This window comes from Zalophus californianus, chromosome 6 (assembly GCF_009762305.2).
Source record: "Zalophus californianus isolate mZalCal1 chromosome 6, mZalCal1.pri.v2, whole genome shotgun sequence".
Taxonomy (NCBI): Eukaryota; Metazoa; Chordata; class Mammalia; order Carnivora; family Otariidae; genus Zalophus; species Zalophus californianus.
In genome coordinates, this window is record NC_045600.1 from 62,180,479 (window position 1) to 62,207,883 (window position 27,405).

Sequence of the window (27,405 nt, forward strand, 5' to 3'; positions counted from 1 at the left end):
AATCATTTTTGTTCCTCCCACAGAAGTTAGCTGAGTGCCTTGCCCAAGAGATGTGTCAAATGAATAAAACTGAGGCTGATTGCCTCAACAGAGAAGAACACTTAGTCCATAAGCAAACCAGGCCTCTGGTGACACTTCCATTATAAAAAGTACTTCTGAAAAATGTAAACTGCGTGACGACAGTTTTGCATCCATTTTTTGGTTGTTCACCGCTGTGTCCCCAGTAGTGAGAAGCTCTGGAATGATCAGAGGACTTGGCGAGGAACTGGTTAAGTAAATGAATGGTCCCTCCATATGATGGGATACTATTCAGCATCTAGAGAGTATGTCACTGGGGAGCCTTGCTGGCTCAGTTGGTGGAGCGTATGACTCTTGATCTTGGAGTTGTGAGTTCAAGCCCCATGTTAGGTATAGAGAGTAGTTAAAGTAAAATCTTAAAAAAAAAAAAAAAAAACATAACGAGTATGTCACAGAAGAAGGCTTACTGACTAGGCAGGGTAGTGAAAGCATCAGCTTTGGAGGCCTACTGCCTGGAGTGGAAGCCCAGTTCTGCCACTCACTAGCTGTGTGGTCTTGGGAGAGGTATTTAATCTCTCTGTAAGGCATTTTCCTCAGCTGTACAATAGGTGTAATGATAGTACATACCTCAGAATTCTTATGAGAATTAATGAGCTGATACATAATGAGTTTATATTAAAGTATGTAGGGTAGTGCTTGCTATGCGGTAAGCACTCAGTGAGTATCAGTTCTAAGGGCTTTCCGTATAGTGACTCCTAATCCTCACAACAACTCTATGAAGCAGGCACTGGTTTGAAAATAAAAAATATTTTTTTTTTGTTTATTTATTTATTTATTTATTTGAGAGAGAGAGCATGCGTGCAAGCATGATGGGGGCGGGAAGGAGCAGAGGGAGAAGAAGAGGGAGAGGGAATCCCAAGCAGACTCCCCGATGAGCACGGAGCCCTACACAGGGCTCCATCCCATGACCCTGAGATTACCACCTGAGCTGAAACCAAGAGTCAGATGCTTAACCGACTGAGCCACCCAGGCGCCCTGATCCCCATGTTTTAGTAAGTGTGATTCTCTGAAAGTGATGGGTAGAAATTGGGACAGTTTTGTGAAGAGGAATGACATGATCTAATTTATGTTTTAACAGGATCACTCTGTCTGCTGTGTTGAAAACAGACTAAGGAGGCTGGAAGGGGCAAGGCCAGAACCAAGGAAACTACTTAGGAAACTATCGCAAGAATCCAGGTAAGATATGTTGTTGGCTTGTGTCAAGGTGGTAGCAGCTGAGGTGGTGAAAAACAGTGTGTTTCAGGGTATCTTTTGAAGTTAGAGCTCCATTTCAGGATTTGCATGATGGAATGGATAGGAGGTGTGAAGAAGATGGGTCGTGGATGACTACATGATTTTGGATCCAATCAACTGGAAGGATGGAATTGTCATTTATTGAATAAGGAAAGACCGCAGGAGAGTAGGGTTGGAATGTATAATTGGAGATGCCTATTTGTCGCCCAAGATGAGATGATAAATAGGCAGGTGGGACATATGAGTCTGGAGTTCAGGGAAGAGTTTTGGGATGGAGATAGAAATGTGCACCTCTTTGGCCTACAGATGATATTAAAAACCATGCGACTGGATAAGATCATTGAAGGAGTAAGTAGAGATGGAAAGCAGAAGTCCAAGGCTTGAACCCAATCTTTAGAGGTTGGGGAGATGAGCAGGAACCAGCAAAGACTGAGGTGGACAGCCAGTGAGGCAGGAGGAAAACCAGGAGCATGTCAGAATCCTGGTAGCCAACCAAAGAAGAGACTCAAGTGTTTTACATGTTTTAAAAATGTAATCTTGGAAACATCCTTGTCAGTTGCCCCTGTAGCCATGTAGGTGATGTCATAGGTGGAGGAACCTGGGCTCACACAGGTTGGGCCCAAGATGCACAGTCTGAAGCAGAAATTGGATTAGAGAGCAACTTATCTGACTTTATGTCCAGTACCTTTTCCTTGTACCACACTTCTGCACCACGGACCCCTCTTGGTCAGAAGAGGGAGACTTGCCCCATCAATTTTATTGGGTTATTCCCCTCACCTTGAAAATGGTCTGTTCTAAACTAGTCATTCAACTGGTGTGCCCTGGTGCAAAAACCTATTTGGTATTTAAGTAAGAGCCCCCGCGACAAAAGAAGACCGAAAAGGAAATAGGATAGGCAGCTTGTCAACAGCTGAAGGATATGACAGAATTAGTGTGGCCTGCTTAGGGATTTCAATTTGGAATTCCCCAGCCTCATGGGAGTTAGTGGGCATGATTAGGAGCCTGTGCTCTGGGCCACAGAGGGTTAGTTGTATAGAGGTGTGTGTGCACCTATATACCTCTGCATGTGTGGATGCCTGTGCATATGAGAGAGAGAGAGGAAAAAAGCAAAATCTCTTGCCAACCTCATCAGCCCATTTGTGAGCTGACCCTGGGGTGCCTGGACCCGATGGGCCTGCAGGACTCTACCGGAAGAAGCCTGATGTCAGGCAGATGAGAAGTGACAGAGATGGCCTCACTATGGAAAGAGAGGGCAGGGACAGCGATACGTTCTCTGCTTGTTTCCTGTCCTTATAGAGAGGAAGGTGAAAGCCATCCAGAAATTTAAATATGCTTTACCTACCCCACCTTCTTCTACCTGTCGGTGGCATGAACTTGGAACTGGAAAAACAGAGTTGGATAAAACTGTGAGGAATTCTATGGGATGGGGGGAGGGGCACTGAACTATCTGTAAGAACTGTGGTGCTAAAAAAATGAATAAGAAAAAAGTTGAGGATAGACTGGACCAGCAAATAGGCTGGCTGAAGCTAAACACATGGCGAACTAGGAGAGAAGAGAATCGGGTAAGGAGTTACCTGCATTTTGGGGAGGTAGGTTGTAAGACAAGGCAACTCAGAAACAGGCTTTGACACGAGGCCATGATCTGTGGGGTTGAGACCACCAGTGGCTTCTGGTTGTTAGCAAACCTATTCCAGCTGAGACAGCACCCCCCAAATTGCCTGGGAGGGGAGCCCAGGCTATTTAAGCTGACATTGTTTCTTAGAGGGTGAGCAATTTTTTTTTTTAAATGAAGACTTAATTTGTTAGAACAGTTTTATGTTCAGTTTTAAAGCAGGAAAATTGAGGGGTCGGTACAGAGATTGCTCACATATGCCCTGTCCACACATATAAATAGCCTCCATCATTATCAACATCCCGCAGCAGAGTGGTACATTTGTTATAATTGGTGAACTGGCACCAACACATCATATTCCCTCCAAGTCCATAGTTTACATTAAACAGTGTCATTATACACTTGTACCAACCCATAGAACGTACACCACTGAGAATGAGCACTAATGTAAATACTGGACCTTGGGTTAGCATTTTTAATCTTGCAAAGATTTATAAGTAAATGTAGAAATGTTTAAGAGAACCATCAACCTCATAATAGTTTTGTCAATTTGTGTACAAATTGGTATTTTAAGTATTTGCAATATTTAAGGGAAATTGGCCTGTGAGAGTAATGGTCATTTTTTGACCATTTTAAATATGTAATTAAGAAATGACTTAGTTTTGTGATTTTATATTGAAAGACATTCTAAAATTACTGTCAGTATTGGAATATTTGAGACTGGAAGATATGTCATACTTTGAATTTTATTTTATTAGAGCTATATGAGATTTTTAGACAATTAGATGTACTTATAAAAGATTAAATATATCATGTTACATATTAATATTGAATATGTTTATAATATATAAATATATCAAATGTATTTATATTATAATTTAAATATTAAATATATATAATTTATATATTAAATATCAAAATATAAACATGGTTTAAAATGAGTGAGTTTTGTAAACTGAATTTGTAGATGGAATCAAACATTAATTAAAAACCTCTTAAATGTGATTAATACTTGCTATGTTTATAAAGATTAATAATATCTCTAAATTGAACTTAAAAGTTTAAGGAAGACCTAGATTTTTAAGTTTATAACTTTAACAGTTTGAGGATTAAATTTTAAAAATCAAAGTAGCTCTCTGTAATCTTTTCTATGTGAAGAGAGGGTCCTTGAGATTACCCCCAAAACTCTCACTATTCTATCAAGGGCCCCGTGGCAGCTCCTGGGTGTCCAGTCCTTCCATGCGTTCAGTGACTCTTACTTCCAGGTAGCTTGCTGTTGGAGGACAGCTGGCTAAGGCAGGACCCTGTGGGGGGGGCGGAGAGCCTTGCTGTTCGGGAGTCCAGGAGGTAGAGGCAGCTCTACTCCCTTTTTCCTCAGGGGCATGTTGATCTTGCATCCTGGAGACTGGGCACAAGGGCTGAGAGCTATAAAGACAGCAGGGAAAGCAAACTTGGAGAGTAGATGACAGAGTAAGAGGCAACTCTAGAAATAATGAAGGAACCAAAGATGGTAGAAACTGTGAACACATGCTCAGGAGAGGATTGTGACTTCAGCATGAAATCAGCGTGATCACTGTCTCATTTTGTAGATAAGGAAACAGACTCAGAGAGGTCAATGACTCACCAAGATCTCATGGCTTGTCAGAGGTAGAGATGAGACTGGGGAATGGATCCTCTAACAACTCCTAATTTAGGATTCTTTTCAGAGTATTTCTTGGTATCAATGCAGGGTAGGCGGTTTTGATGGTCAACACCCAGTCAGAGCACAGGTTGGTGGTTGAGGTTTTACAATTTGTCTGAAGGGCTACTGCCTGACGTCCAAGGCTTTGGATAGAAATTAATTGTTAAATACACTCACCTCCTCCCTGTAGACTTTTAAGTCTCTTTTGGATCCTGGTCCTGAATCCTGGACATTTCAAAGCAACCCAGTTCTGAGGGGAATGTCCTCAGGACTAGAATGTCTTATCCTGGTAGAGGTCTTAGGAGGAGCACTCCTGTGAGGCCATCTCTGAGGCCCTGTGCAAAATGCCAATGTGACAGCATCCTGCTGGGACAGGTACTGGTGGGAGCGGGAGTCGGCATGGCTGGGGGAGTGGGCCTGGTGGGGAATGAGGGGAAGTCCATGTATCCTGGAAAACGGAAGGTTTCTGAAAAGGATGGGGATAAAGATCTCTAGGGAAGAAGGGCAGTGGTGCCATCGAGGACTGTGTGAAGTCCAAAGAGCTCCTCATTTTGCATGTTCTTCCCCTGGGCCTTACCATGTCTACATGTTTAATAACATGCTTTATGACTGGGCAGGTTCGCACACCTTTTGCAATAACCTCTCCAGGGAGAGAGAGAGAGAGAGAGAGAGAGAGAGAGAGAGAGAGAGAGAGAAGGTAGCAGTATCTCTGTTTTATGGCTGGGGAATCTAAAGCCCCAGAAGGATAAAAACATGCCTAATAGAAGAAAAACCTAGGAAGACGTAGGGCCTGATTTCTGAACTCAAACCCCCTTCTTCCATTCTTCCTCTTTTCCTTCTCTTTTTAATTTTAAAGGTTTTATTTTTCTTCTTTATGGAGGCAATATATGATCCTTGTTAAATGTTATTAAATATATTAAGATAGAATAAAATATAGATAAAATTTGAAAAGAAGAAAAAATTATAATTCTACCACTTAGAGTTAATCACTGTTACCACCTCGAAGTATGTCATTTTGCATTCTTTTCTCTGCACACAATAGATATCATTATCAATATGGCCTCATACTACTCGTACTTTCTGTAACATGCTTTTTTCTCTTTTGTTCCCTTTTTTTTGCATTGACCCAACGAGGGGGAAGAAAAGAGCCTTTAGACGAAAGTCTTTTTTAAAAAATTATTTTAGAGATAGAGGAGGAGAGGGAGAGGGACAAGCTGACTCCGCACCGAGCACAGAGCCTGACTTGGGGCTTGGTCCCAGGACCCTGAGATCATGACCGGAGCTGAAATCAAGGTTTGGATGCTTAACCGACTGAGCCACCCAGGTACCCCTACACTAAACTCTTAAAAGTTTTTATGGGGGGGGCACCTGGGTGCCTCAGTTCATTAAGTGTCTGCCTTCGGCTCAGGTCATAATCCTGGAGTCTGGTATTGGGTTCTGTGCTCAGCAGGGAGTCTGCTTCTCCCTCTCCCTCTACCCCTCCCCCCTACTCACGCACTCTCTCTTTATTAAATAAAAAATAAAATCTTTAAAAAAAAGTTTTTTGGGGAGTGCCTGGGTGGCTCAGTCGTTAAGCATCTGCCTTTGGCTCAGGTCATGATCCCAGGGTCCTGGGCTTGAGCCCTGCATTGGGCTCCCTGCTCAGCGGGAAGCCAGCTACTCCCTCTCCCACTCCCCCTGCTTGTGTTCTCTCTCTCTCTGTCTTTCTCTCTGTCAAATAAATAAATAAAATCTTAAAAAAAGTTTTTTTTAACCAAAGTAATATAGGTACATAATTGAAAAAGTCAAAATAGTACTACAACTTTTACATCAAGAAATATTTGCCATGTTCATCCTACCCCACATTTGATTCCACCTCAGAAGCAACTACTTCTAAATCTTAAAACTTTCTAAATAACAAGCTTATAATGCTCTTTGTTAGTTTTTCAGGTTTAGATATTACACATCAACTTCCTCTATGTAAGATGATGGTTTGGTTTCTGACATTTGTGTCACCCATGTCCCTCTCTTCCCTTCCTCTCTTTTTCCAAATATGGTCACAACACTGGTAATGTGGGTTAAATGAATATTCAGTGATCACATTTCTGCAAGTATGTAAATATCATTAAGGCTGAGCCATATAGGGTACTAGGAGTGTGCTTTCTATTTTATCCAGCTCTTTCCCCCTGGACTTAATACTTGACTTAGTTTTGTTTTAATTTGCTTAGTTGCTTGGTTTTCTATACCGAGCTCTTTCACATAACTGTTAATCACATCTTGATCTATGTGCAAACATTATTATTTTTTTTTTTCGAGAGACAGCCCTCCTAAGAGGCTCCTGTCTCCCATACCCTTTCAGGACTGGTGGCTCTCCAGGACCGCTACGTGTTTTCCTCACCATCACCCTGGAACTTTCCTCCACCTCTCTCCTGAGTTGGATCCCCTAGTTCTGGCTCCTATGTCTTCTTATGTCTTGGTTTACTCTGTTAGTTTTATTATAGATGCTATCCAGGAGTGGCCCGAGACTGCCCATGTGCTTTTTACCCTGCTACATATAAACCTCACCCTTTTAATGGGTGAGGAAATAAATGTTGGTTTTTGTTTTCAGCTCAGCATAAACCAAGAGAAGGAATTCATCCCACCTGGAGTCCAACAATTCCTGTTCCAGAATTAGTCAAATTTGTTTTCTTTCTAGATTTAGCAAGCTTGTTACAGTTAAAAACTTTGAGTTTCGTTGACCTTAATAAGAAGGCAATAGGAAAAAAAAGAAGAAAAACCTTTATCTGAAAATCCAAGCTGTGACCATCGAAGGAAAGAACAGCATAAAGTTTGCTCCCTTTAAAGAAAAGGGGGACTTGAACGGAGCATCTTCAGCCCACCCACAGTCTCCCCGCTTGGAGACTTTGGCAGGCGATGTGCAAATTGTCACATGTGCCTGGCCTGGCCTGGCTCTCTCCCAGATTTCTGCCCCGTAAGTGGCCTGTGGGTTCTCAGATGTGGTTTGATGCTTCATTTGCCACTTTTTTTTTTTTTTTTTCAGCACAAAATACAAGCCTTGGACAGGTGCTGGGGATGTAGTGGCTTCTGAAATTGTTTCCCAGAAGGCAGTGACTCATCACAGGAAACCCCTTTGTTTTCTCTGACCTTCCCTTGGCTTCCTGCTCCACCCATCTGTGTGTGAGTTTTCACATTCCTCACCAAGAGACAACAGCTTACCTCTAACTTGAGTCAAGAGTGGTGAGTGGAGATAGTTCTGGGAATAAGTTGGGACCACCTCTTCCAACAACAGTGCCCATGAAGGCAGCAGGCTTATTCTCAATGCCTTGGCCTCTCCCCATTGCTGTATGGGTCAATTTCCATTCCATGACTCCTGGGAAATCCCTTTTCCTATGTCCCTGACCACACGGATTGTCACATTGTCAAAGAGGTGGATTTGCTCTCTTAGCCCTGACTCTATAATCAGGGACAGCTTTTGCAGAACTCCTTTCCTGGAAAATATATATCACTATACATTTAGTAACAGGTGTTCAATTGTTTTTAATTGATGTGCGCTAAATCAAAGAGGATGTTGGTGGTTGTTGACCCACAGAGCTTCTTCAGGTATAGCCAAGGTCTTCAATGGATACATGTTGAAGTGAATCATACCACTCAGATTCCTACATGTTTAGAGTTAGAAAGGAGCTTAGAGGTTATCCAGTCTTGCTTTTTCTTTTTATAGGCAAGGATCACGAAGGCCCATCAAGTTACTCTCTCATGGTCACCCAGGCAGGTCCTGGCCTCGTGGGTCCTGGGCCATCTGAGGCTGTCTGCATACTCATGCTTGCCTCTGCACTGCTCTCCAGTGGCGCTGTAGTCCCACTTCCAGCTGCACCTCTTCTTGGCTCTCTGCACCTCAGGGTGGAGCCTCAGGTGGGCAAAAACCCTTCCACGAGGTCTCACCCCTCCACTGCCACTGCTTTCCCTGACGTTCTTCCGTGGCCAGGCTTCTCTCCAGACTACAGGCAAATCCAGACTGTTGACTTTGGTTTCCTTTGGCTGAGAACCCATGACTTTCCATGAAGAGTGTGTTTCAAAGTAGTTCTTCAAAAACTTAATGGCAAAATACTCAAGAAAATTTGAAGAAGACACAAACAAGTGGTTTTTTAACTTTTTTGGTGGTTTTTTTTGGACATTTCCCTACTAGACCCCTCCCTTCCAAGGAATAGCTTGGTTGTTTGTTTTATCATCGTCATTTAATCGTCATCTTACTCATCCAACTTTGTATCCTGCTATTTTCCATTTGTGTTCTTTTAGGATAACTCTATGACAGAAGATTGGGAGCAAATATTGGTCTGCTTTTTTATGAAAACTTCTGTTAGAACACTGTCACCTATTTAGAAAAATAGGTTCTCTACTTTTTGGTAGGACAAACAATAATGTGCATGTCCAAGACACATTTGGGGGGGGCAGGAGCCATGGTCTATATATCCCCTAAATCTTCCCATCTTCCTCACTACCCCATGTGGAGCAGCTGGGGTTGCATTCTCTGTCACTGACACTGTGCTTCCTGATAATCTGTGAACCAGAACTCTTCCTTTGCTACCATATCCACATTCAATCATGTCTTCTGGTCTCCCTGGTGGTAACAGCTCAGCCCCAACCACCATGTTGACCTATTTGCCATCTCTGATCTCTTGTTTATTGTGAAAGAATCTGTTGTAAAATAACCAGCTGTGAGGCCTGCACACCCTACAACTCTGTGAAAGCAGGAACCAAGTCTTCTTATAGGTCTTTGGCATGTTTCTGTATCCCCAGTATGATGCCCAGCATACAGAAGATACCTAAGAAATGTTTGGTGAGTGAATGAATGGATAACTCTAATTGTGACTGCAGAATAGTCTTCCTTTTTGGTAACTCCCAAAGCAAAACCACAGCTGTGATGGGAACATCCTCACCAGAGTATTTCCTACCATGAGGGAAGAAATAAACTGAATCAGAAATTGAAAGTCAGAAAGGCTGAGAAGTATCTTGGGTAGGAATGATGGTTCCTGGTTTCTCCGGTTCTTTCTTCTTAACTCCCCACAGCCCACGGACCCTGGATATTACAAAATCCTTTTTATCATTTAAGAATCGTAAGTGCCTGATTTTTCTTTGTTATCCTTCTTAATTTTGAAGCAATAAAGCTTTATTTCCCGAGATAGGAGCAGCAAACTCCACTCTAGGAGAAAGCCCAAATCTTCGTAAGTTTCCCTTCACACCTCAAAATCTTAGTCATGGGCTAACCTTGCTTGTGATGTAAAATTACTTCTCAGTGGAAGACTCCTCAGCAGTAAGAGAGAAGGAACAACATGATAGATACAACAACCTGAGTTGTTAAAAAATAATTTTGCTGAGTGAAAGAAATCTGAGCAAACAGTATGTACTGTGTGATTCCACTTACACAAAATTCTAGAAAATGCAAGCTGATCTACTGTGACAGAAAATGGTTGCCTCGTAGGTAGCAAGGGAAGAACTAGGAGGCAGGGGTTATAAAAGGGCACCAGAAAACTTTGGGTTGTGATGGGTATGCTCATTATTATTATGATTGTGTTAATGGTTTCACAAGTGTGTATGTATGTCAAAGCTGGTCAAGTTGTGCATTGTAAATATATGCAAATTATATTGGACGTCAGTTACACACCAATAAAGTGTTTTTAAAATTGTTGCAAGCAAATGGAGTCCTATTCCCCACCCTACATTTCCTACCTCACTTTCCAGCTTCCTCCTACTAAAAGGTGATCACACCCCATTTTGTTCCTAACGTGCAATCAGTCCTTTGTTACGGTAGACACTGAGATTTCTTTGCTTCTTCTGGAAGTAAAGGAAGTATTTAAATTGGGTCACCATTTCCTCCCACTTAATTCCCAGGCCCTCCTGAATGCTATAGAGAAGCTTACCCTCTTCTGTCTGTAGCCATTTAGGGACTGCCCCCTGCCTGGCTCCAGTGACAGGTTTTTGAATAAACAGCAGCTGACTGTGTAGCTGGTACTTGCATGACTGCAAGCCTGGGTGGGCCATGACTTACCAGCTCGAATGATAACAATTCTCAGACCTTCACATGTTCTGGGGATGCTTTTCAAAAGTCCCATCGGTTCTACACAGGATGGCCCAAGACAGTGACCTGCCAGTTTGCCTGTTCCTTCTCAAAGTGTTCCCTCATTGCTCCCCAAGGTGCTTTAGGGTTTGGTAGCTCCAGATTAGTAGTGAGAAGTGCAGACAGATCTCCTCCTGAGGAAGTCAGCATTATTCTAATGTTAGAGGTATTTCTGGAACCTAAGGAAGAATTGGCCATGAGTCCCTGGAATATACAGATGGGGGGCATCACTGACCAGCTGAGCTGCTGCCTGTTCTCCCATCTTGCAGAGACCAGAGGTTCAAGGGTTTGGGTGGTTAAATAAGTAGCAAAGGCCTCACGTTAGAGCAGGGCTACTACTCACACCTGTGCTGGTCTGGGACTAAGGTAAGAAATTGAGAGCCAGTGTTTAGAAACTTTTATAGCAACATGCTAGCATAATTTTGTAACTGTTGGATCTAAGAACAAAAGAAGTTGGGCTTACATTTGCATGTCTTTTACTTTAAACTCTTTTTTAGTAATTTCTTTTTATTTTACAAAAGTTGGAGTTCATAATGGATTGGAAAAAAAAAAATGAACTGGCTCTTCACTACAGATCTTTTGAGACACACTGAGCTAATTCCATGGCCTCTGAAGGGCAGTTCTGGGTGCCTTCCTTCCAAAGGCATGGTAGATGAGCTATGGAGAGATGAGGTGGACCGCGCCAGGGAGAAGGAGGGCAAGGAGTCACCCTTTGTCTCTAGTACCCTCTCCTTGACCAGACTGTACACGCATCCCTGGGGAAGCATCGCACCAAGGATGACCACAGTTGAGACAAAATTGAAGGGGACTGCAATCACAGGAGGGGCAGGAAAAACCGTGGTTATCATCTAGAACTCCTGCCTTAGGCCAATGTCCTTCACAATGGACCTTAGGGGCAGGTGGAGAAAGTAGCTGAGAAATAAGGATTTGAGGGGAACTATAGCTCACACCTCACTAGTCTGGAATGAGCTGAAAGTGGAAGTTGGACTGAAGAGAATTTCCTACATTTAGGATGCTTCTATAACCCGGGAGGAGGAGGAAGGATGCTTGCAATGATTGCTCGGCAATTCATGCAAATGTACGGATATTTCTCTGGAGTCACTGAAGGGCGGAATCATCCCTGTAGAAGACAGGGAAGGAACAGCACATTGGACAGAAAAGTTTTAATGAAAAGAGGTGGGCTCAGAAAAGCGCTGAGTATAAAATGGACCTACTATCTATCTTAAAATGGGGAGATCCAAGCAGCTGAGAGGCATCAAGAAGGACCTATACTTGGAGTCTTCACCATCATATTTTAGGGCTGTCTCTGCTGGACCCTGCTCTGTTTCTGTAGTAAATCATGGTGTGAGGTGATATTCAGGTTCCCAGGGGACGTGAGACAGAGCACTGCCCTGCCTGTCCTTGAAGCAGTCAGCTGACAACCCCCTCACACTCCCATATGCTGGAGAGGTGGTGGGACAGAGATGACAGCTTCCTCTTGTTGCCTCTTTCGTGACTCAGTCTGCCCTCGTCCCTGGTTGTTGACGATGATGTGCTCCTTGACTGAGAGGACAGAATCAGGTTGGGTGGGTTCTGGCTCTTTAATATGAGAAAAGCTTTTGTGTCTTAGTTTTGGAAAAGAAAGGAAACACCCAGCCCTTTTGCTTTTTTGTTAAATTAGAGGGTGCTTTCTGCCTTGTAAATTCTCCTGAAATATATGTTGGCTTTGACTCAGTGATGACGCAGGCATGTCTGAGTGTGCCTTCTGTGTGGCAACACATTCTTTCTAGTCCCAAGGGTTGGAGTGCAGGGAAAGCTGAGAGTCGACCTTGGGTCTCATGTTGGTTGGTGCCACACCAGGAGGAGGCACTTGCAACATGGTGGGCTACTGGAAAACTGAAGCAGGGTTGAAAACTGGGCGACCTTTCCTCTTGTGCCAAACCCAAGTTAGTGACAATGCGGTCCTAGCTACTAACTTTGGGCGATGCTTTGCATTGTCTGGAACCATCTGCAAGGAGTTTTAAAGGGAATGACAAAGGAGGGCAGGAGTAACGTGAAGGCTGCTACCAGATAATGTGATAGTTAACTTATAAAGCCAAGCTGGCGCCTTCTGGGGATGAAGTGACTGACTCCCCTGATCAGGGAGACCAGGCTGTGGTTATAGGTCTTTTTTTTTTTTTTTTAAGATTTTATTTATTTATTTGACAGACACAGCGAGAGAGGGAACACAGGCAGGGGGAGTGGGAGAGGGAGAAGCAGGCCTCCCGTGGAGGAGGGAGCCCGATGCGGGGCTTGATCCCAGGACCCTGGGATCATGACCTGAGCTGAAGGCAGACGCTTAATGATTGAGCCACCCAGGCACCCCGTGGTTTTAGGTCTTTACCTCTCCTGGTTTCCTGCCCAGAAATACTCAGGGACAGCCTGAAATAAAATTCAACCCACACCACTGGCCCCCAAAATTTAGCATCTGTTTGGCTAACAAGACTGGTCCAGTATGAAACAGTGTTAGTAAGCATTGGACTATGGCAAAGATTACAACTAACACAGGGGTTTCAAGGAAGAGGGATGGATGTGGGTCTGAGGACCCAGGAAAGGCTCCTGGAAAACCAAGGCTTGGACTGGCACTGAGTCCTTCCTTTGGAATGGGGTTTGAGTTCTGGACTTAACATTGGACGGATATATAAGCTCTCTGGGCCACAAGATGGGGAAGAGAGCAGCTACATCCTACGCTTTCTGTGAGCATTAAATCCTAGCTGAGTACTTGCCTAGTAATGCTCCCTCTCTTCCTTCATTTCCATGGCTGTAGGGAGTTCCTTCTGGGGTGAATTCCTGGGAATGGCTCACCAATTTGGAGGCAGAGCTTAGATTTGCAAGGTTGTGATTGCTCCTTGTGGCGGGGGGGGGGGGGGGGGGGGGGGGGGGGGGGGGGGGGGGGGGGGGGGGGGGGGGGGGGGGGGGGGGGGGGGGGGGGGGGGGGGGGGGGGGGGGGGGGGGGGGGGGGGGGGGGGTGGGGGGGGGGGGGGGGGGGGGTCAGTGCTATAAACAAAGCAGGAGTCAGTAGCAACTTTTCCTCACTATGCACCCAGGTCCCCCACTGGGCTAAGTATGTCTCTCTTAAGCTGCGAACTCCAAGACAGAGCTTGTACCAAGAGAGGTACTTTGCCCAAGTACTCACTTGGCTAAAAATACCAGAATTCTCAATATTCATATTGCGATTCATATTAATCAAGTTCTTGAGCAGTAGCTTCCTTCCTAGCTAATAATTTATTTTCCTAGCTAATAATAATAATTTCTAATAATTTCTAAATTATTAGAAACATTTCCCCATTCTACTATACATGAAATAGGAGGTTCTAAAATCCTAGCTCAGCACTAGAGTGCAGTTCATTCTGGAAAAAGAGGCCTTTAAAGTGCCTTTAAAATTTTTTAATCAGTAAGAAATTGGTCATAGATAGAGAGGAAGTAGAGCATGATGGAGAAGAGCCCAGACTCTGGATCCAAAGTACCTGCACTTGCTTCCTGGCTCTGCCACTTGACTAGCTACATTAGTTTGGGTCAATGATTTCACCTCTTGGTACCTCAGTTTACCCATCTGTTAAGTGGGAAAATAACTGTGCACATCTCCTAGGGTTGCTGCGATAAGGAAAGGAGTTCAGATTTATGTAAAGCACTTGGAGCAGTAAGTGGTCAGTGTAAGTAGTAAACATGTGTTGGCCGTAATTAATATTATTATGTCCCAGTGAAACGGAGAGAAGGAAGGTTTCAGTTCAGGCCTTGAGGGATCCTGTGCCCTAAAGAAGAGAGCACCAAGACAGCCAACACTCTCGGGGCCTGGTGACAATGGGAGGTGTAGAAAAGAATAGGAGATAGGAACCCAAGTGCCAAATCCTGATGCGATGACCCAGGCTCGATGACTGGCATTGCAATTGCCATCAGAGAGCCCATTGGAATTTGACAATCTGTGTTCTAGATTCTGGAATTCCTGGATACCGCCTCTCTGCCAGCCTGGCGCAAGACTTGTTTTGGTGAGGATGACATGCTAACACAGGACTGGCTCAATAACAGCTCCTTTGTTCTGTCTCCTGGACCTCTGGGTGCCACCGTACGGACTTGTCCACTTGGCCGGCAGCTGGCATCTTAAGGGTTCAGGCTGTTATCAGATGGATGCTCACTAAGCAGAGTCCCTCCCGATCGGGTGGTGTGTGCAGCAGTGCACGTAGGCCCACATACCTCATATTTCTGCCTAGGCGATTACATCCCAGCCACCCTGCCCCATTCCAAGGCAACAGAGCCAACTGGGACACAGTGCTTGGGGAGGGAGCCAGGTGTTTTTCCCCTTTCATCCATTCTGATTCCATAGGCATTTTCTTCTAAGCTTGGGCTCTAACTGCAACGCCCAACATGGAAAAACAAATCCAAAAGGCCCGAACTGAGCTGGGTCTGCTCACAGTGCTTCATTCTGCTGTTCTGAAATGAAGCCAAAAGGCACAGCCTCTGTCCTCCAGGACAGAGAACTTAGAAGCAGCTTGTCCTTTCCCCAGCTGCTGCCTGCCCAGGGAGGGTACTGCACATATCTACATGTGAGTGGTTCACTGCCTGGTCTGATCGGCAGGTCTCTATTTAAGTACTCGTGTGGGGCTTTCAGAATCCAAGTGTATAAAGTGCATGTCTGGGCATGGTCTCTTGGCTAGGCCCCAGGCTTTGCAACCCACCCAGCTGGTCCCCAAAGCTGGCCTCTTGCATCATAAGTGATCCCACGCAGTTCCGATGACATATGGTTTATGACAAATCACCCTGGTTTGGGAAATCTCCCGGCTAATGTTCTCTTATCTTGGCAGAGAGAACCCTGTTTGAATACTAACGATTGGTGCCATTTATTGAACACATGCTATGCCCCAGGCAGCGTGCTCAGGGTGCTTTACATAGTGATTTCCCACAGTCTTCCTGCCAGCACTCCAATGGAGATAGTGTGATCAGCTCTGCCTTACACACGAGGACCCTGATATGCGGTGATGTTAGGTAACTTCCTCAAGGCCACCCAGGTAGGAGGTGGTAACACCAGTATTTGAGCCAGGCAGTCTGGTCCAGGGCATGTTCCTACCCACCATGGTGCCCACCACTGTGTTGTCTCTCTGCTTATACATCTCCAAGGATTAAATCAATGCCTGAGAATGATCATCCTCATTGTTATCATTAGTTTAATCTAATGTTTTATTGATAATGTTTTATCATTAGTTTCATCAGTGGGGCACTGAAGCCTCTACCTGGTTGATACTTTGGGTTAATTTGCTACATCTTTGATATTAGGGACAATAATGAAAAAATTAAGTTACTTCCTTATTGATTTCTACTACTTTGATTCAACAAATATTTAGTGAGCATTTACCTTGTGCCAGGCATTATACTAGACCTAGCAAAGAGAGCAGTTGGGCTCAGCAAGTACTTATTGGACACACACTATTCTTTGACACTGAGGAAGACACAATAGGATTGGCTGTACGTGTGCTTTCCTCAAAAAGATTTAAGCTAGTTAAGAGACAAAGTAAACTCACACGCATGCTCCTGAACCTCAGCTTTCTCGCTTCTAAAATCAAGATAACTGCATCTACCTGGTGCGACATGTGACAGATCCAGTGGCTTCTGTGAATAGGGTAGGTGTTCCACAAATAAGATTTGAATGAATGAATTTAAATAATAATGATTCATTGTCTGCCTCAGTTTTTCAGCTTTTCTAGTCACTTCAACGGGGCTGATAGTTTTCTAAGTTTTCGAAGAAACTTTTGGCTTGGGATGTCTACTTTCTGTGTAATTACTCTCATCAACAGTCCCCTGAGGCTTTTTCTTTAAGAATATTTCAAGTAGAAGAATTGCAGTTTAAATATGTGATCAGTACCAAGGGAAGATTTAGTGTCGAGTTACTACATTGAAGGAAATCTCTGGGAAAATGCTCCCTGGAGTGTGCTTGGCCCAGTGAGCTCACTTCGGAGGTTGGTTCCTTAACTCTTAACCCCAAGGCAGTGTTCAGTTTGTTCTCTGTTACAGTAGTCGTTGGGACATTGCTTAATCAGGTTCTTTCCATAGGTGAAGGCTGTGGATCCCTGAGGGAACTGGAGATGTGGGGTGGGGTGGACCTCCTCCCTTTTCCTTACTGCCAAAGTAATGGGGTGGTCTGCCTTTGCCTTTCCTCACCCCCAACACCCTTCTTATATATTTCTCTTTCAGTACATTTCCCCCCTTCAACACTGCCCCCAAATTAATCTTATCTTCCTTTCACTTGTTGAACTGGCCTTTTCTTTCTAGGAATTGGTTTTAATTCACAACAGTCTCCAGAGCAACTAAATAGATGCAGATATTGTGCCTCAGTATTCTCATACATAGAACGAGGGGAATAGACTGACTAAGTCATAAGATATATATATATGAAATGTTAACTGCTCTAAAAAAAGTATCATGGGAATGAAGAAGAAACCAGTTTTCTGGGTGAGGAGGCCACATTTGATCCAAGACTCACTGTTAATCATTGAGAAAGGGGTGAAGGAGACTCTGTTCTGATGAAGTAGCATGAGCAACCGTAAGGTGTGTTTGCCGTGCTCCAGGGAGACAAGACAGGTCATTTGTAATGGCTGGAAGATACGGAGGGATCCAAGGACAGATGAGAAGAAAAAAGTGGGGTGATGGGTAAGCTATGGCAGTCCTTGAAAAGCTTGTTCAGAAACATCATAAGTCAAGGGGAGCCATTGCTGTTTTAGAAGCAGGGGACAAAGTTTGAACTATTTAGGAAAAAATGTCTAGGTGAAGGACAAAACCAAGGCAGACTAATACAATAATTTTGGTGAGAGAGAATAGTTTCCATAGAAATGAAAATAGGAGGGCAGATCTAAGAGATAGAATGCTGTGGGATCAGAGAAGAAGAGGGCATTAAAGGTTTCAAGCCCATGTATACTGGGGTCAGGGGTGGGGGAGGATGCCACTGAGAAGGGGAACTGAGGAGGAGCTATCTGCTAGGCTGGGAGTGGGGGTCTTCACAATAGATCATGTTGCATTGGAGGGCTGGCAGGGTGTCTATCTGGATATGATACTGGAAATTCAGATCTGGAGCTCAAGAATGTAGTCAGGGCTGAAGATGAAGACTTGGGAGTTGTCATCACAGGGGTAGTTGTTGGAATAGCCAATTGTTTTGCTTCCTCAATCACCTAAAGAAAGGCACGGGTTTCCAGTTGCATGGGTGAGGGCAGGTGGAGGGATGTTTTCTGGTGCCTGGATGGCTAGTCCTGATCCCCCCAACACAGGCCTTGGATCTTTGAGATTCCAAGGAAGGAGTACGTTAGTCTTACCCTCCTTCACTTAGCAAGCTTTGCCTCTTCTCCCTCAGTTGTCCAGCTTCTAATTCTGTAAACAACAGCTGGAGAGGGTGCATGAGGGCCAACTTAGCAGCTGTGTGTTGGGAATCAAGAAGGCATCCAGGATGAAGATTCTGTCTGGCTACAGCTGCTGCCAAGATGAGTGTGTGTGTGTGTGTGAGAGAGAGAGAGAGAGAGAGAGAGAGAGAGAGTGAGGGAGGGAGGGAGGGAGGGAGACGGGATAGGAAAGAGAGAGAGATGGGGGGTACTCATAGCAGGGAGTGGGTAAAAATTGCCGGCCAACTGTCTTTTAAGAGTGGTAAATTAAATATTCTTAAAAAGTTTTAATTCTGTACCAAGGATGATTTCATTTCATATTTTGTTCCCAACCCCGGTGATGAGAATATTAGAAATTGACCTTTCTGGATCCTCCAGTTGCTGGTGACCAGGCTTTGCACACATACCCCGGTCACCTTGGCAGTAGAGTGTGCTCAAACACTCTGGGGTTGGCTGGAAGCTGCTTCCAGGCTGGTGCCGCGAGGAGAAGCACAGGGATCTAGAAATATGTGAAAAGATGAAAAGTTAAAGAAAAGGCTGTTGTTCCCAATCCCAGTGGAAGAGAGGCCTCTTCCTGGAAAGGGATTAGGGATTTGGGTGTGTGGTTTTGCTCCTGGCCAAACGAAGTCTTGAGCTGGGTAATCTGTTTCTAATCATAATTTGGATTACCCCACACACTAACCAAATGTTTGTTTGTCTGAAGAGGCCCATCTTCAGGCCCCAAGAGAGGCATGACAAAGCTCCCCTGAAGAGCCAGTGTACTCCTGGCTGGTAGGCTCATTCTGAGCCTGGCAGGCAAAGACCGTTGCCTCTTTGTGTGGGGAAAGAGCTGGAAGTTACTGTTCGCAGTGTCTGGGCTTCATCAGCCTGGAGCTGTCCCCTTTGGTCACTGTTGATATACTCCTTTCAGGAACCAGCTGGAAATGGCCGGGCACCGCCCCTGAGGCCAGGCTGAGCCACGGGGCCGTGTCAGGCGTGGAGGTGGGGCTCCTAGGAGGAAGCCACAGTGAATATTGAGACATCAGCGGTTGCCGGGTTTCTCCCAGGTCTTATTTTGACGGGTAGGAGAGAAACCAAAGAGGCAGCACAAGCTAAGTAAAAGTTAGCTTAAAACTTAGCCTCTTAGATTGTCCATATTCCTTAAGACAGTTACTATGAGTTTGCAGTTCACTCTTGAGGGCCAAGCAAATTTCATTGATTTTGAAAGTAGCCAACTTATCAGAACTGTTTCTCCCAATTGGGAAATACACAGTTCTTTATGAAGGAGGTCTGTACTTCAGGACTACAAAAATGGGCTGGGAGATGAGACAAGGGTGGTTTTGCCAACTCAGGGCTTAGAGAAGATGAATGAATAAAAGGTGGCAGGCAATTTCACAGATGAAAATGGATTCCATTTCATTCATGATGTGCAGAAAAACTTTATGTCATTATTAACACTTATGGTGTACAGATGACATGGGCCCCACCCCTGCTGTGAGCACAGGACAAGATGTGAAGAATTCCACTGCTTTGTCACCATTAAAAAATCTTTCCTTCTCTCCTCCTCTCTCCCGGAACGTGCATATGCGTGTGTGTGTGTGTGTGTGTGTGTGTGTGTGTGTGTGTGTGTGTGTGGTTTCAAAAGAAATGTTGGTAGTAGTTTAGAGGGCAAGACATATAATTGTTGTGTTTCTCTTTTCAGGTCTTAGGAGGAAATACCTAAGAAGAGGTGATTAATTACTGTCTGAAAAGCGCTTTGAGATCCTCTGAAGGAAGGTAATTAGAAGTGTGAGACGTGGTTCCTGGATGTGTGATTATATGTGATTATATGTTACGAGTGGTGCTAGACTACTTCAAATGCATTCCTCTCAGGCATCTCCAAACAGGCAAGTGGGTGCTGGGAGGGGAGGAGAGAAAAGCTAGAAGGAAGAGGAGCTATCGGAACAAGGACTAGCATTTCCTGTGAAGTGGGAGGAAGACAGCCTGGGGTCCCCGGGGTCTTTGCAGAAGATGCACATCTGAGAGTGTTCCCCAGGGGAATTTGCCTCCCCACCCCCTTACAATCCCAACTCTGTTGACTTTTAGGATGGTCTCGTTGTCCAAGTTTTACCAAAGGTGTCAATGACTGCTCTATTGTCACGGGGGAAGCCATCTTCCATTTTCCAAGAGAACTGAAGGCTTGTTTTCTGGGTCATTGCTATGTGGGTAATAATCATGGAGCATTAAAATCTTTATTATTCTCTGCACTTATGGAACTGCTTTTCTTAGAAAGCCCCATATTTTTTTTTTCCCAACTAAGTCTTATTTTGAGAGGAAGGGGCTCTAATATAATATCCGGTATATAGCTAGAGTGAGGCCACCTCTCGACGGTCAGTGGTGTCTGACCTCAGGGGCCCAGAAGCACTAGTGTATGTTGGTTAGACCTTGGATCCGGAGCCGGCTTGAGTTCTGGATCTGTTGCTCCTACTCGCAGGACTTGAAGCAACTTATCCAATCCCTCAGAGTCATAGTTTCTTCATTTGTGAAATTGGATAGGAATGGTATCTACCTCTTTGAGTTATTGTGAGCATTCGAAGAGGAATTGTGTCTCACGTTTGTAATAGGGTCTTGTAGGTTGGAAGCACCAAATAAGTGTTTGCTTCTGCTGCAGCTACTACCTAGGAGAAACTATAGGCTCATTTAGAGCAAGTGATTATGATTATGACTATGATTGCCATCATTATTAAAGTACTCCTAAAGAAACTAAGGTTGATTTAAAACTAAATGTTCAAGTAGCTAAAATTTTGTTTGGCACTCTTCCACTCCTATTCTTAATCTCTCCTCTTTGTTCTTCCAAATTTCTGACACATGACCATGGCTTGAGGTTTTCATGATGTGTTAAATATATCCCCTGTGAACATAAGTGACTTAACGTACAGATACCTACAAGGATGGATTCACACTTTCAAGGACATGGAAAGCTTGAGGTTTTTCTGAAAATCAAAGTAATAAACCCTATAGACCTCTAGAACTTTGAAGCTGAACTTCAGGGACCATCTAGTTCAAACCCAGAGTAGGCAAATGATTCACCCTTGGAGAGCAGGTGTAGCTGGTTAATGGGAGAATGGGATTAGAGTCTTGGGTTGAGCTAGACAATTAAGAACTATGAACATGTGAAACATGGTATGACTCCTTGTAAAGCTGCTTCTACTGAGCTACACCCTAGCAATATGCCATTGGTCTCCAAAAAAGGATGCGATAAGATTGCCTACAAAATGGTATTTTGTGCACTAAAGGAGATGAAGCTGAGGATGTCATCCTGATCCTCTTTACGCAAACACTTGAGTGGCCGTATCTTTCAGTTCTAAGTACCAAGAATAGCTGGCACTTCTGAAACAACTGTGTTTTCATCTGATGAATGTCATGAACTTTTTATGTGATCATTGATCATGGGATTAATGCTTTTTGCATCAGCTACTAGAAAGCTCAAGGCCAAATTTCCATGCTACCTCTGTGACTAAAAGCCAATAGCTACTACAAATTACAGATGTTCACTACAGCTGAAAACTTCATAGCCACTTTTCCTGAGCTGTGTTCTACTGAACACTAGCATCCTATGGCACAATGGCTATTTCTTGGGGGCGGGTAGGAGGAGTTTTGGGGTCCTTGACACTGCATCCTTTACCTCCTTCTTCGATAGTCTTGATGTTTATATTGGTATCTTAAATGTTCTGAGGAGTCTGATCATTTAAAATCAAAACAAACAAAAAACCCCTTTTGAACTTTCTTTAGCACTGTCCTTATAAAACTTGTTTGACCACAGAATCTTATAAAAATATTATCTCAAAAGTCTAGTTTTATATGAAATATGTTTTGGGAAATACTACCTTTCAGTAACATGTAATCAAATCCTGTTTATTGGATTTATGTCAGTACAAAGGTTGGTTCTTGACAGTGTGAAACGTGATTATTCCTAGTTCTGCACAGCATGGAGAGAGTCCAGTCAACTGAGGAGGCCCGTTTGAACTAGAAAATTTGGTGATCCCTGATTTAAAAAATGAAGAAAAGTTTTTCAAGGGTGTCTGTTCATAGAATTACGAATTTAAGTTTACTAACATGAAGACTAAAGTTAGAAATTAAAACATTACATAACATTTCTGGCATTCTTTATTTATATCTAATCTAAAAGATGGCTTTAAAATCATGTTTTTAAAAACAAACCCCCCAGGAATGTAAAACAAAGATAAAAATTTCCTTTGAAAAGCATCAAAGTTAAAAGTTATAAAATTTTCATCTGAACTCCGGTTATGGAATTGAACCGCTCCCTCTTCCTCCTTTGATAAAGGCTTACATAATGGGGGTGATGCAACTTCATGGTATATCTTGAGGGGGCTGTGCAGCTCGGTTTCTTCCTCAAGCACATGGTACATGCAGAGCCTACAATGTTCATTTCACGCACCTTGGCCTTTAAGATCCTTGCCCTGCCACTCTCCATTAACACTCACCAAACAGAAAACCACAGCAAGGACCTCAAACCCCAGCCACAGGTGTATTACTTGGGTGGGAGACTGGGACTTGCCTCAGACAACACACTCAGCCTCTGGACTTGCTCCGTCCCTTTGGCCAGTGAGCTAGACCCAAGGGGAAATTTCATAAAGCAATATCACCTTCAAAGAGAAGGGCCAGGCTCTCCTGCTCAGGTCCTTGGTTGACAGCCAGCTCCTTCAGCAGCCTACCTGACATGTCACCATACCTCCAATGGCTTTCATTGCCTTTCTCTTTGTGTATGACGGTGGAAGGTGTGCAGTTTTGTTATTTCTCTGGTCCACTTGTCTCTTTGATTGTATTTCTGTGTTTTTGTCTGTGTTCAACAATGCCTGCTATGTGTCAGGTATTATGTCACAAAAATGCATATGCCCCTGTCCTTGCCCTTGAGGAGATCACAGTGTAGATGAGCAGATAGGCCCTGGAAACAATTTCCATTCAGTGTGACAAAGACTCCACAAGAGCCATGTTATGATGACCAGGGAAGCAGTAATGGAGGTGGCTTTTGAGGCAAGTCTTAGAGAATGTGTTGAACACTGTTTTTTCCATTAATAGAATTACTTTTTCTGCTTAATGGCAACCTGCCTGCTAGAAAGGGAGGTATAAACCAATAGCTTGTTTTGGATTAAATCAGGAGACTAACTGACAGAACCTATTAGCTAAACGCTAGATTCTTATTTCAAGCAATTCAGTGAATGTTCAGGCCTTAATCATTTCAGTTCAGTATCAGAGGACAAGACCATCTAGAAAGTGGACTCTCTAGAACTTAGTCTCAAGTTTCCCTGATGTAAAAATATTCTAGGGATAGTCTTTGATTTCGGAAATTCCTAGAATTAGCTTTGCTTTATGTTCAGTAATGCCTAATTTCCCAATCTCATGGCAAACAGAAAATAGATGGCATGTTTAAATTGCTGTGTGGATGAAAATAAAGCTCATTACTGAAGAACGGATTTTAATTTAAATTTCAAAAGAAATTTTACAAAGTGCAAGAACACTTGGGGTAAGCTGGCTCCTTGAGTTTGCTATTTCTCAGCTGACGCCAAAAGCTGGTTAGCAGACCTAGTACTGGGCAGAGTTCTGTGAATTCTTTTTCAAGTTACTTTTATGAGACAAACCTGTTGTTGTCAACCATGTGATATAATATCCATCACTTCTCTGGCTATACGAATAGTTCTCTCATTTGATGTTGGTAGAAAATCTTGGTTTCAGCAAATACTCTTTTTCTTTAGACTAAGCATTTCAGGTCTTCCCTTTCCACCTTCCCAAAATTCAATTTAATAATGATTTTTGACTGTTTATGTTTATTATATCCAGACTCGATAGCATCTTCATCTTTTGTTCTGTTTGGGTTGAGAGGATGTCCATCCTGATGGTTTTCCAGAACCCCAAATTTAAATAGGACCTTTCACCACCAAAACCATGGGGCTGGCCTGGCATTTGAAAGCAGCACTTAATGTTCCTGTTTCTGGTTTGAAACTTCGGATCTCCTATTTCCAGACTTGAGAGTTTTGCTCCCCACTATCTGTCATCCTACACTCCCTCGTGGTATTTCAATATGTATGTGTGACTCCTACCAGCCCACAAACTCATTAAGAACAAGGAATGGGTCTTATTTGTTCACTACATAAAGGAGGTGCTTAAGAAATATTTGTTAAATATGTGTTTATCCTGAAAGTTCATAAATTAGACAATCAGATGTAGGTTGTTTCCCTGTGCAAGATGTGAAAAAGAGAAAGTATCATGTATATAAGTCTCAGAACTTGACTTCTCATAGTATTTTTTTTAAAAGGGCAGATCGAGGAATGTCCTCATAAATTAAATGTTAACTCCTCCCCAGTGTGATCCAAGAATCCTGATTTACTTTGCACTCAAATGGGACATTCTACTTTAGGATCTTGCATTTGTGGATCAGATATTCTATCAAGAAAGGTGATATCTGGGGGCGCCTGGGTGGCTCAGTCATTGAGCGTCTGCTTTCGGCTCAGGTGATGATCCCAGGGTCCTGGGTTTGAGCCCCGTATCAGGCTCCCTGCTCAGTGGGGAGCTTGCTTCTCCCTCTCCCACTCCCTTTGCTTGTGCTCTCTCTGTCAAATGGATAAATAAAATCTTAACAAAAAAAAAAAAAAAAGAAAAGGAAGGTGATATCTGGACTGAAAGTGAAGGATCTTGCCCTCTGTGGAAGGCCAAGACAGAGTTGCTTCAGTACTTCTTGTCTAAAATCCCGGGCGTCTACTCTGTGTCAGGCATTCATAGGCATATGATTTCATTTAATCCTCATAAGGGTTTCAAGGCATAGAGGGTGAAAGACTTCTCCCAGGTCACATAAATAAAACATACCTAAAACTAAACCCAAGAACAAGCGTCCCTGAAACTTGGCATTCTCCCAGCACTCCCTCCAGCGAGGAGTCCTCCCTCTAGGACCAACTTCTGAGTCGTGCTACTGTAAGGCCCAGCCATCTGTAGAACCCGGCACGGCTTCCATTCCAGCCCAGCCACCATCTGCCCTCCATGGATGGCTCAGTAACCACCTCCGTCGTCTACCTTGCCCTCCTCAAATCTATTCCCACACCAAAGCTTGAGTGGTCTTCTCAGGACTCATGTATGACCATGTAATTTTCTCGATTAAAAATCCTCCACTGATTTTTCTATTCTCTTTTAGGATACAGACCAAAGTCCTTAACCAGGTCCACCATGCCCTGCCTGATTTGGTTCCAGATGACCTCTCCAGTCTCTTCTCATTTTCTGGGCTTCTGCTATCCAGCTGTTCCCTCAGCATGAATGGTTCTTCCCTTCCCTTTCATAGTCTAGGCTGTTGCCCACTCTGCTGACAGAGCTCAGCTCAAGAGTGTCTTCCTCAAGGGACTTAAATGTACTTTATGGAGTGTGTGCCTCTTTCATAGTTTTAAATTTATTTGTCCTTGCTTAATTCTTTTATTACTCTCTGGCTCGCCCATGAGCCTGTAGGCTGCATGAGGGCAGGGTATGCCTGTTTTCATTCATTAGACCCTGGCCCAGAACCTGAAGGTAGTCGATAGTCGCGAAGTATTTGTTGCATAAATTAACACACGAACAACTGGCAAGTAACCAGAACAGATCTGAAGTTCAGCACCCCATGTTTTTGGTGTATGGCCAGGCCCCCAAATGGCCATTCTCATCAAAGGACCACAGGTGTGGAGCCAAAGGAAGGTAGAGGTTGGGAGTCTGGCTCATGCCTCCCTTTGGGTCCCAGGAGGGGCTGTCCATGTAGCTTGTGGTCCTTGGACACTCACCCTGTCCCAGCATTACTCCAGGCACTTTGCGTAGATTCTGGCAATTAATGTCTCTCAGGAGGTTAAGTAACTGGCCTAAAGTACCCCAGAAATTAGGTGTGGAGCCTGGGTTCAAGCCTGAGCCATTTGGCTCTCGACCCACATTTGCAATCTTTTTGCTATCTGTCCTTGGCTTACTTTGTTCCATGTTTTCCCCCAACTATGAGACCCTCTCTGATTTTGGTTTCTGTTCTGTTTCTTTAAAATCTGTACCCGTTTCTTCTCTAATTTATCCTTTCTCTTCCCTTCCCCCCCCCCCCGCCTCTTTCTTCCCTCTCTCTCCCCTCTTTTTTCCCTCTGTCTTCCCTCCCTTCCTCCCTCATAATTCCATTAGTGAGGAGAACCATGACGTTATTTACCTGGAATTTATATTTCAGGAAGCTTTTTCTCTCATCAGCCGGAAGCTTCCTGCACACTTTGCAACTTTGTAGAACGAAATGCAGATCAGCATTATAAATCTCGCAGCACGCGTGCGCTCTTACTTTTATGATTCGTTAAGATAGTTTTAAAATCACCTCTGATTTTGAGCTTTGAATTTGGACTAGTAAAGGTAGTAAAAGCAATATAAAGAAAGGGAAATAAACTTCAAAACTGCCTTTTTTTTTTTCCTGTGAGAAGCCCACTATAAATCGTGGAGATGCTTCTCAAATAAAATTAGATTCCGCGGCTGCCTGCCGCTTCCCTCCACATTTCGCCTCTTTTCTCGAAATCGCTGGAGCCTCTCTCTGGTAATCTGAAGAAAGGAAGAGAGTGTTCAGGCGCCGTAAGTCCTACAGAGAGCTCAGGCACACTGATTTGCATTTCTGGGTCAGCGTGATTTCACTTTCATTTAACCCTTGTACTGACCCTTGTTTTTCCGCACTGTGGCTCTTGCCACCTCTGAGAGCAAGCAGTGTGCCCCACCCGCAGGCGGTACATGGCCCCCCACAACCCCAACCATGCACACTACCCCCACACTCCCCTTTTCAAAGTTCCCAGTATCACTAAGGTCCTTTCAGTGCGGCACTGGCCAACATTTGAGGTGTCTCTGAATGCAGGTTTTATTCCCATCTAAAAAGGTAGTTTTGTGTGTTAATCATGAAAAATGAAATGAACATTATAAAGTACGTATTCGGATGTGTCCATGGCTGCCACGGATTCACACTTCCTGTGTGGGTGTTAATACTTGATGTCATGAGAAAGCAATGGAGAAAGACAGATGTCCTATTCTGTCTCTCTTTTGTATGAGTCATGCTGGGAATTCTGTGAGGACCCACAGTGTGTCAGAAAGGGGGACATGACATATATCTAAGGCTTTGGAATAAGGCTCTTTCTGGGGACCTGGGTGGCTCAGTCAGTTAAGCGTCTGCCTTTGGTTCAGGTCATGATCCCAGGGTCCTGGGATCGAGCCCCGCATTGGGCTCCCTGCTCAGCAGAGAGTCTGCTTCTCTCTCTCCATCTGCCTCTTCCCCGGTTCATGCTCTCTCTCTCTCAAATAAATAAATAAAATCTTTAAAAAAAAAAAGAAAGGGGACACCTGGGTG

At 43.9% G+C, this 27,405-nt stretch overlaps 1 long non-coding RNA gene across 3 annotated transcripts in view; it reads right to left on the minus strand.

Moving 5' to 3' along the window:
- LOC113909820 overlaps positions 1–26,601 on the minus strand; it is a 34,639-nt gene extending 8,038 nt beyond the window's left edge. For 2 of the 3 annotated variants that reach the window (XR_003515829.2, XR_003515831.1), the window contains exons 1-2: positions 22,697–22,835; positions 18,433–18,570 (exon numbers count right to left, since the gene is read on the minus strand). This is a non-coding gene — a long non-coding RNA (uncharacterized LOC113909820). Of the gene's footprint in view, positions 1–18,432; positions 18,571–22,696; positions 22,836–26,241 lie in introns of those variants that run through there. The other variant, XR_003515830.2, reaches the window with a different exon arrangement.
- Between the last annotated feature and the right edge of the window lie 804 nt (positions 26,602–27,405).